The 10,705-nt window shown below is 49.6% G+C and overlaps 1 pseudogene; it reads right to left on the reverse strand.

The window, feature by feature from the left end:
- Window positions 1–2,374: 2,374 nt before the first annotated feature.
- On the reverse strand, window positions 2,375–9,528 carry LOC147700912 (uncharacterized; annotated as a pseudogene).
- Between the last annotated feature and the right edge of the window lie 1,177 nt (window positions 9,529–10,705).

Genomic DNA, 10,705 nt, shown 5'->3' on the forward strand with positions numbered 1-10,705 from the left:
CCTTATAAGAGCAGGGAGATGGTCTGAGCCCCCTGACAAATCAGTATTGACCTCAGGTGTGGGTGCTTAGCGAGTCTCTGGGTCGGGCCCCATAATGAGGCAGTGCCCCACCTGTGTGTTGTGGCGACAGTGGTAAAAAGTAGACCCTGGGAAAGTAGAACAATTCCATGCACAAAACGTAACTGGAAAGTCAACCATTGGCCCTTACCTATCTCCCGCCCTCCCCCCGCTTCACCCCACGAAGACCCCCGTGAGTGAAACCCAAAGCATCCAACTTGGAAACTACTCCACAAGGGAGTCCGAGAGGTCTGCAGCCCCAACTCATTAATGCAGGCTCCTGAACCCCAGAACAAAAACGTGTGAATTAACTGCGCCTAATAATAGGGGAAAACATAGAGATATTAGTGGTAGTCTCATTTCTACTTCTAAAAGATCAACAAAGGAAGAGGGAAGCCCCCCAAGCAACTCCGGTGTGGCGCCTTTTGGTCCCACTCAGACTATCCAAGTGCCATGATGGTATCGTTGGTTGGTGTGTGGCGGTCACCAGCGGCTCCCTTCTAGAGCTGCTATTGCCATGGGCAAAGGATGCAGAGACCCAGATTCCATTGCTTGGCCGGTGGCATGTGTAGAACCATTCTCAGTTACACTTGTCTCCCATCCCCCAACTGCTGGTTCCCCTCTGAGTCTGAGGAGGTAGGTGACTGGTCCGGAATACTTTGCACCATTTCAGGGCCAATGTTGACTGATTCTGTTTCAGTCTTTCTATGACGCCGTTTGGTATTGGGCCTCGCCCCCTCCATCCATAGGAGCAGAGATCTCCGTTTTACTCCCGGGTGTGCAGCCACTCCTCGATCCAGTGCTGCACCTCGTCAGGTGTGAGGAAAACGTAGAATTTCCCTCAAAAGAGTTCCTTGAGCTTTGCTGGAAACATAAGCATAAATCGCAGCTGTAAGCCTCGCAGTTTGGCCTTTACTTCATCAGAGGTTCTCCTCTGTCTCTACACCTCAGTGTAATCCGGGAATATGAGTATTGTATAATTCCCATCTCTCACGTCTGTGAGTCTGCGCCCTTCGGCAAGGATCGTGTCTCTGTCCCGGTAGTTCAGGAAATGGGTTATAATTGTACTAGGTGAGGCACCAGGCAGGGAAGGTCCACCCAATACTAGATGAGCTCTTTCAATGACATAACAGAAGGAAAACGTATCTTGTGGGATAAAGGAGCCTCCATTCGTCTAGGAATTTCGCCATGTCGGGCCCTGCACTCCCGGAAAATCAGCAAATCAAATATGGTTCAGATGGGGCCGGTTTTCTGAGTCTTCCAGCCTCCACAGTACGTCCTTAATTTAATTTAATGCGATTTTATATAGCGCGAACATTACCCGAAGGTGTCGGAGCACTTCACATAAGAACCAGTTGCGATACATATGGATTTAGGAATACAGGAGTTATATTAAAGATACAAATAGAAAAATTTGCAAATGTACAAGTTGTAAAGTCACACAAGGAAGAGATACAAATGGATTAACTCTAATAGTCACATAGAAATGGTAGAGAGAACAAAGGTCTACTACATATACGAGTGGTTAGTGTTATCTCTATATACATATATATTCAAATAGTAGATTTTCTCAGATCAAGACCCAAAAAACCAGAATAGCAGAGTTCCATTAAGTGGGGTCGGAGGGGGGACACCGTCACAGCACCAAGGGAGGGTGGGAGGGATACAAGGGTATGGAGAAAAGGCAAATCAGAAAAAGGAAGAAACATTTGAGGATTGTCAAGGAGGAAACGAGGGAAAAGGGTAAAGGATGAGGGAATGGACTAGATGGCGGGTCAGGGTCCGGAGAAAAGCGGCCGAGAACAGCAGCAAAATGGCAGGCAAGACAAAAGAAATAAAAAAGTAAAGAAGACCATGAGAGTGACCCAGTGAGTATGAATTAAAGTGCCAGAAGAAGTCGGGGGGTACATAGTTCAAAAATCAAAGTCAGGAAGGGAGAGGAGGCGTATGGGCTCGGGTCCACTGGAGTAACTTTGAAGACAATCAGCCGGTCGTGGCTTCCGCGACCCATACCTGGGAAAAGTTCACTGGGGTCTCCAAAGTCGATGACGAGGTGAGGCAAAATCCAGGAAGATAGCCTGCATGGGGAGGCAGCGAGGTAGCGGTGAGACTGGCAGGTAGCCGGTGGGGGCAAAACAGCCCCAAGGCTGGCGCCACTTTCAACAACGGCGATTCGGTCCGAGGCAGAAGTAGAGAACAGCAGCGGCAGTGGACGTGGAATGTCTTTCTCCAATGTCCAGCTGGGTAGGAAACGGTCGCTGGAGAACCCATGCCTGACTCCCCAATAGCCGAACCAGGTGGCTCCACTGGACATCAGCTAGGACGTCTCGCTGTCCCGGGGCAGACTCCCCAATAGTCGATCCAAGCGGCTCAACCGGGCATCGGTTATGTCTTCTCCGTGTCCGCTGGTGACAAGCCAAGATATGAAATGGCCAGGAGCATCCTTTTCCTCTATTTTTGAGTTCTTCTTTTCTTGAAGAAATTCTTGCACAAGGGGAGGCGTGTTCTTTGAAAGAACATAGAAACAAGGGCACGCTGTCAACTGTCTGATCTGAACATGGCTTTTCCTTCATTGCAGTCACCCTCAAGTTTCTGTCAGTTTCCAGTATCCCGTACATCACTGTTTCTTCATCTTTACACTGGTAGGACAGTACAATGTTCGCCTGTTCATCCTCAGTCTGTACTCTTTGAAACTTGGAAATCACATCACGTAGGCTGAAATCTTCAAGGAACAAGGTATCCCCACCAACAACAATAACATCACTTATTTTGAAAGTATCTATGGCAAGCTGCAGGCAAGCAACGGCTTCTAAACGTTTCTTATTCTTTTGAGTACCTGTTAGAAGGTGGTTCTGACACTATGGGCCGCCCAGATTTTTCGCTTTTTGAGCACCTAATTGTTGAGCTTTTACTGTGGGGGAGCCTCATAATCTGGGACTCACCCACAGTGAACTCATAATGAAGCAGACTGCATGGAGATTTTACTGGTGTGCCCCTGGCTTGACTAGGCCGCTGCACAGCAGCTGGAGTATGGGGCACCGTGCTGGTTACATGCAGACACAGGTGTACATGCGTGTGCACACGTGTAGGGGCTGCGCAGGGGAGATTCCTAGCGTGCGCAGTCCAGGAGCAGCTACAGAGTGAATGGCGTGGCCAGCTTATGCAGAATTGGGTGGTGACATGGAATAGGCTTTATATCCTGGAAAGGAACATGCCAGGGAAAGTCAGTGTGTCTTACTGTGTTTTACTTCATTATTTCCCTATGGGGATGTGGGGCCCATGGCTAAAATTACTTCCACAAAGCCTACAGATTCCAGACACGCACTAATGTACAGTGTAGCAGATGTGAAAATGAGTATTCTGCTAAGTCCAAAGTCATATTTGTATGCTTTTGGTTCGTCCAGAAATGTCATATGTCTCTGAGCCCCTGGCTGGGGTCTGGCCATGGCAGGTTAGATTAATGACCTTTCCTCCCAGAGCGAAGATCTTCCCTCCAAGGAGAAAAGATAGGTGGAGCTAAAAGCCAATCCATCAACTGCTGTCGCTGGGTGCCAGGCACCAGGTTGCCTCATGTGAAGGCAGTGAGGGGGGAAGGAGTTGGGTTTCAGAGGCCATGTGGCCAGAGACACTGGATGACGCCATGTTTGAACAACCCAGAGGCTGGACGAGGAGGAGGGAGCAGGGGCAGGGAAGTGATCTGTCGCTGTTTGATAAAACACAGAGACTTCCTGCCAGCCCCCTACTCAACTTTTAAAAAGTACTTGCACAGGAAGAGAAGCTCTCTCTGGGGTGTGGTCTGCGGAGGCGAAAGGTGCTGGAGCCTGGGGCGATGGGCAGTTGGAAGGAGGACACCCCAGTACTCTAACAGCACCAGGTGAAGAGCCCAGGACCGGTGCGCAGAAGAAGAAGCCATGGAGAAGAGAGGCGCAGGGAGCCAGTGAAGACCGCTCCCTGCAGAATGCACCCTCTTGGAGACCCGGTGGGCGACGGAGAGTGCTCCCAGTGGCTTGGGGACGCCACCAGGAGCGAGAAGATGCGAAAATGGGGCAAATCGGACTCCAGGGGGCCGAGATATGCCCCCGAGAAGGTAGGCGACCTTTGACCCCGCCTGGGACTGACAACGAAGCGCGTGGGGCTCCGCCGCCGGTCGCAATCATGCCGCCGGGGTGGGTCAGGTCCCGGGGGCTGCCCCGCAAAGAAGTAAAGCCGGGGTGCGCCGTCGCGCACCCTGTGAAGATGCCCCCGCGGGGTGCCAGGAGCCCACCCTAGCCCCCGCCGAAACCTGCGCCGGGGATCGCCATCTCGCTCCCCATGAAGCGGTGCAGCAAGAGGGGCCCGGGAGCCCAACTCTGGGCCCCGTGTGAGGAGGCAGGGGCGGGAAGCGCCGGCGCGCCCCCGCCAAGAAGAGGGGAGGAGGGGCCCGGGACCCCATCCCCGGGCCCGAGGTGCCTGGGTGAGGGGGAGCGCCGTCGCGCACCCCCCGAAAGAGTCCGGGGGCCCGGGACCCCATCCCCGGGCCCCGATGTCAGGAGGAAAGAGGGGGAGTGCCGCTGCACTCCCCCGAGGCCAGCGGGAGCCGCGCTGGTCTCCGTGTCTGCCGCCGGAGCGGACAGACGAGACCTGAAGGGCCGGCTCCCGCGGTCGCACACAAGGGTGCGGGCTGAGCGGGGAGCCGGCGGGGGCAGCTAGGGGTGGGCTCCCTGGACTGCCCTCCAACGTGTAAAGCCTGCGGGGGTCCCGGGTGGGACCGGGGCCCCCAGAGAAGAGAAGGAGGAGCCAGGGGCCCGGGTGGGACCAGGCCCCCAACCAAAGCGCTGAGCGGCCGGGGGTGGGCTTCCCCGCGCCATGGACCCTTACCTGGGGGTCCGGGTGGGACCGGGCCCCCCAACGAAGCCTGAGGATGCAGCGAAGCCACTGGCGGATCAGCGCGGCTCTCCCCAGCACAGTGGGAGAGCCACTCATCCAATATGCAGGAAAAGGAGCTAAATCGCCCCAGAATGCCTTGCAAGGCATTAGGAAGTCAGCTGTTTCGGGTGCTGGTGGCCCCCAGAGGAGGGGGGTCACTCTCCATTGTTGAAGGAGGGGCAGGGGGAGCTGCAGGAGCAACGCAGCCTCCCCGAGCCCAAAGAAGAAAAGTCCCACCCCAAGTGTCTTGGGCATTCTAAGGAATCAACCCCTCCAGGGCTCAACTGGCAGTTAACACCTTCTGGGCTGGAACGTTTGTTCTTCAGCTGAGGGTGTTTTGACAATTGCATCAAGGAGTGAAGAGCTGAGATGGAGGATGTCTAGAAAGGCATCCCCTGGAGGTGAAGAGGTGTAATTGCACTGAACTTAATGGTTATTTCTTGTAGAGGGACTGAATTTCACCTGGTTAATGTGAAGTGCTGATGCAAGGTGATGTCATAAGCAAAAGTGGATTTAAGAGGCTAGACATTCCGGCTAGGGTGTCTGACTGTAGATACTTAAACCTGTGATTTTATCTGTGATGCCTTTAGGGGCTGTCATTGCAATGCATTCTAATGATATCCAAATGTGCTGAGTGCTGTCATTCTGAAGTGTACGTAAACATGTATTCTTGCTGCTGCGCTTAGGTGAAGAACGCAGATTGTTAGCCCTTAAGATGAAGAGGTGCATACTGTATGGTCATTAGGAGATGCTCAGTCAGGGTCATGTGTCACCAAGGCAGGTGTAGCCTGTTTATTGCTTGTTGAGGTTATGGGGGGGGTCGCCACTGGGATGGTGCCAGTGCGGAGGGCCCTCGCTCCAGATTAAGACCAATTCACTGCATTGGGGGCAAGGTGATGTGCCTACATGAGAGTGGTGGTACTAGACCCCACCCTCCCTGTGGGAAGGGTGGAGATGTTATGCAATGTCACAAAGTAATTCCATCAGCTTATGTATATTTGTAAATTGGTGTATAGTATTGAGTGGTGTGTGTGTTTAATAAATGTACTCTTACTTTTATAAAGCAAAGTACAGACCGGACAATCGATTATTGAGTGTTATTTATGCGCACCTGCAAATGGCGATTACTAGCCCACACCACCTCCCTTGACTAAGCCTCAGACTGCTCTGCAACGCTACCCTCTGAGAGTCAGGCGCTGCCCTAGGGTGTTTGGTTCCCAGTGAAGGACAAATGTGTCATGTTATTTGTGCAGGCCTCACAGATGCTGCCTCGTTTTCCAACAGTACCATCATCTACAATTCTGACTGCCTTGTACTGCTGGGCCCACTGCCTCAAAGTCCCAACCCGTGGAAAGACGCCCCACTTCTCCACCCACAGCAGGGCCCCAGGAAGGGCTTAGGGCTCTACTATGGCGTTTCCCTTCCGTCCCAGTTGCCGGGGGTCTCCGGGAAAGGATGAGCCACTCACAGACAGATTACCCCGCACACTGCGGGATAATCTGCGGGCAGGTACACTACCTGCCAGCTGTCGTGGCACAGTCCAGGAGTGCCTCCACGGCTCTCCAATATGGCAAGGCCTCACTGCGCTCCTTGAATCGGAGGTTGCAGAGCCCAGAGGAGAGGGGGAGGGCACAGGCCCATCAAACAGGGCTCCCAGCAAAAGTGGCAGGGCAGTATGCATTCTGCAGAGCCGGTCAAGGGTGAGGCTGCTGTGCTGATTCTAGGGCCTCAAGTGCCCAGGCAAGCCTCACCGGGCCAACACCATCTCGCAGCCTGTTTATCCGCCGTTGTGGCACGTTCCAGGAACGCCGCCACCTCGCTCCAATATGGTGCCGCCTTACCCCGTCCCCGGACGTCAGAGGTTGCAAAACCCAGAAGAGAGGGGGGCACGAGCATGCAAAATAGCAGCAACCTGAAAAATGCTTTATGTTTCAATTATTAGTTGCATCACTCACAGGGTATGTCAGCAAATAACTAAATGAACCCCCGCTACCAGAGAACTAGGCATATGTCGAGAACTGAGCCTCCGTTCCCTCTCATATCCCCCTTATTCTGAATGGATCTAAATCTTGTCAAACTTTCAAACTGTGACTGACGTTTCTTTCCTGCACCTGTTGATTAACAGATTGTGAAACTGCACCGAGTGGCACAGGGGTCTGTGAGAATCCGTGTGCATGAAGAACACATGTAAATCAGGTATTCAGGCCTGGAGAAACTTACTTAGTATGGTGAGTCAAATTTTATCAGGGTGATCTATTTTAGGGCCCACTTGATCTGGAATATACATTAGGCAAATATTTAGTCTATTAAATCAAACTAAAGAGGGTATCTTTTGTACAGGGGAAATGCTAAACTCACATATTTAAAGGTGCTCTCATAAGTGATAATGAAAAAGAAGGTAAAAGAAAATAAATTATTTGCCTAGGATCACACAATTTGGGACCATTTTATGGGTCAAATACATTACAGTTAGGTCGAGTACATTATTCAAGACACTAGACCTGCAGGTCAGGTAGCATTTGTATTATTTTTTGAGGCTTGAATGTTGAACTGTGTAAACGAGTAGATGTTGTACTTGACTGTGGTTCAATTCTGCCACTGTATTATCTTGAGTGTGTATAACACCAAGAGTGTTATACACACTCGTATGTAAATCAAGTATTTTTCTTTTTTTAAATCAGCATTGATTTCTGTTTATTCTGACACGTGTTCAGGTTGAGCTGGACTTTCCCTCTCACAGCACTCCCTGGTCGAAAGTCTCTACATTTAACCCTGTTGCCCACTGAAAGTTGAAGCCTTAAGAACAGGTAGTCGGCAGTGCAGTACGCTTCGAAGGACAGTATTAATACTTTTCACCCTGGTTTGTCTAACTACCCATGAGCCACAAGCGTCTTGGTGAACTGGGCTGACAGTGCTTTATAAATCCCCTACAAACTGGTGTGCAGGTGTATTATGCTGAGAAGTTTCCAGAGTCCCACCTCACACACAAAATATACTATGTTTTCCACATTATATTCAGATATTCATATTTCACTATGAGGTTTCTGCCCACCAAAACATACACCAGGAATTTACAATCTTTATCTTAACACCCTGTCTCGAACCCTGGGGCTGAAGATGAGGCAATTTACCTCCTGACTGCGCCCTTCATCTGTAAGGGGGTTAGTTTGATGAGACCAGAAGTCAGGCAAACCTGCAAAGACTGGAACTCCAGTAGAAATTGCGTGTGTCTAGATGAGGAGGCCTGGTGAACTCGGACAGCGAGGAGAATGGAAATCCGGAAAGTGCACGTCCATCAGGAGTGGCAGCAGAAGACAACCTGCTATGGGTTTCCAACCCCGTCTCCGAGGAACCGGAGGAGTCGAGTTGGGAGAAATCGGAGACCGGGGAGAGCTCAGCAACACCTAGAAAAGATAGGATGGATCCTGTATGCCGGTTGAACTTCAACTCCTAGCCACATTCCAGGAAGAGCGCTTCTCAGTCAGGTGCGTGAGTGGCTTCTAAGTAGAACTTGCAAGCGGAGGGAAAGCCGCAAGCGGGTGGTGGGAAGGAATAAGAGAAAAGGGAGCATTACAAGTCCCCTTATAAAGGACGGGTGGTGACTGAAGACAGTGCTACCTTGTCTTTAAGAATATTTCTTGTTTATTTGCTTTTCACTCAGCCCTATCCTATTGTAAGCACATTCCCGTTAACCTCTTTCTTTGTAGACAGCATACAAAAAAAATCACTAATCTAACCTTCACAATTTAGAAAAAAAAGCGAGGCTCTTCTAACCGTGACTTACCTGACTTTTCCTTTCTGTCGAGGGTACCAGTGGACAGGAACTTCTAAGGCCCTGCAGAAGAAAATAAGAGGCCTGTTAATCTCGGACACCTATTTTTTTTTATCCTATAATAAAAGATATTGGACGAAAACACAAAACCGACTGATTTTGTATTAAATTCCCTAGCAAGATCACAAGTGGTGGAGGATGCAGGCTACCAATACATAATGGTGCTCCAATTTAACACCTGGTACAAGTGCAACGCAAATTAGAATGGACCTGAGAGCACCAAATGTCTTCAGCTAAGGCTGATAGCAACACATTTCGAAATGCGTTCAAGACTCAAACGGAGCAACTTGATAAGTTGGCACAGGAACAATTACAGGTGACCTCTGGACTGATTAAGAAGGGACCAGTAGCGAGTACCCCTATGATAACTTTACAAAAATTCCTACCGGGAGAAGGTCTGGATGCCTTTTTGATAAATATTGAACAGACTGCAAGGGCTTGGCCCCTAGAGAGGTGGCCCTTTAATCTAGCCCCTTTATTGACATGTGATGCTCAAGCTGCTAATCCCCCTGGAGAGGCCACATGTGAAAAAGTAAAGAGTGATATTGGACAGAGCCGGACTAGATGAGGAAGCTTGGTGTTTGAGATTCAGGCAAAAAAGGGTTGATACCCTGAAAATTCTCTCTTTTAAATGGAAAACAGCAACTGAGAAGTGGTTAAAACCACACAACCATACCAAGGAAGAGATTATGGACAAAATGTGTTTAGAACAATTGCTAGAGGCTTTACCCCATCATACTCAAAGGTGGCTATGCAAATATTCCGGATTTACCATTGAACAAGCTGTAGTGATGGCTAGCACCTTTTCACGAGTTCAACCTCGCCTTTCTTCCATAGAGTCAGAAAAGAATTAAGAGAACCCCTCTAAACTACTGAATTCTCATAATGACAGAAAAGGTCAGAAGATTATTAGTGAAACAAAAAGAACACATCCGTCAAATCCGTAATTTCAGATTCCTTCTGGGCCCCAGTCTTTTTAGTGTGGTAAATGGGGCCATATAGCCTGTTCTGTATATATATCTCTACAAGATTATGTAGACAAAGCAATGGTTCCTCGTGGATTACGTATCTACATAACACCTTCACATGAGTCACCCAATCCGCAAATGCTGGAAGACTGGGCGAATAATTCCGCAACGAGCAGCAAGAATATGCTCATTATTCTCATCAAATACGCATGGGAAGAACGCGAGGGCATCCTGAAGGAACTGAAGGACTTGGATGATGAGTTTGCTAAAAGTCCCGAACAAGAAACAATAAGTAAATTCAAAGAGGAACTGAAGAGTCGTCTAAAGAAGCATGAAGACGACATAAAGTACCGCAAGCAACGGAAACTCCATAGGGACTGTGGCGACTATGAGAGTGGACGCATCCTAACCTACAGTCCAAAGTATGATTACCTATATAATCAGGATGGCGCACAGGCAAAACCAGCAGCAAATAGCACCCAAAGGGAAGAACCTCAAACATCAGGTGCCACAGAAGACTCAGATTCTGACATGTCCAGAAGAACAGCAAGCACTTCATCAGAATTTGAAATCACAGCGAAACCGGCTAATTTTTTTCACGAGTTTCGGGTCCTGAGGACAAGACGGAAAAAAGCAGAGGAAGAAACCCCAACCTTCAAGACAAACCCGACCCAGGGAAGACCAAGGGGACGAGGAAGAGGCAGGGGAGGTCATCAAAAAGACGACTCAAGCTCCAGCAAAGGAGAAGAAAATACCAGAAAACCTGTGGGAAACAAACGAGGTGGTTACAAGAACAGAAAATAATCATGGATGAAAATACGGTAAATAAAACAATTATTAATCTATCTTCACGCAGCCTCACTCTAAATGAAAAACGTACTCTCTGCTTAGGCTTAAGCTTCTGTCCTACCGAGACTTTCGACTATGCCAATACTAGAGTCGA

Source organism: Lissotriton vulgaris, chromosome 7 (assembly GCF_964263255.1).
Source record: "Lissotriton vulgaris chromosome 7, aLisVul1.2, whole genome shotgun sequence".
NCBI lineage: Eukaryota > Metazoa > Chordata > Amphibia > Caudata > Salamandridae > Lissotriton > Lissotriton vulgaris.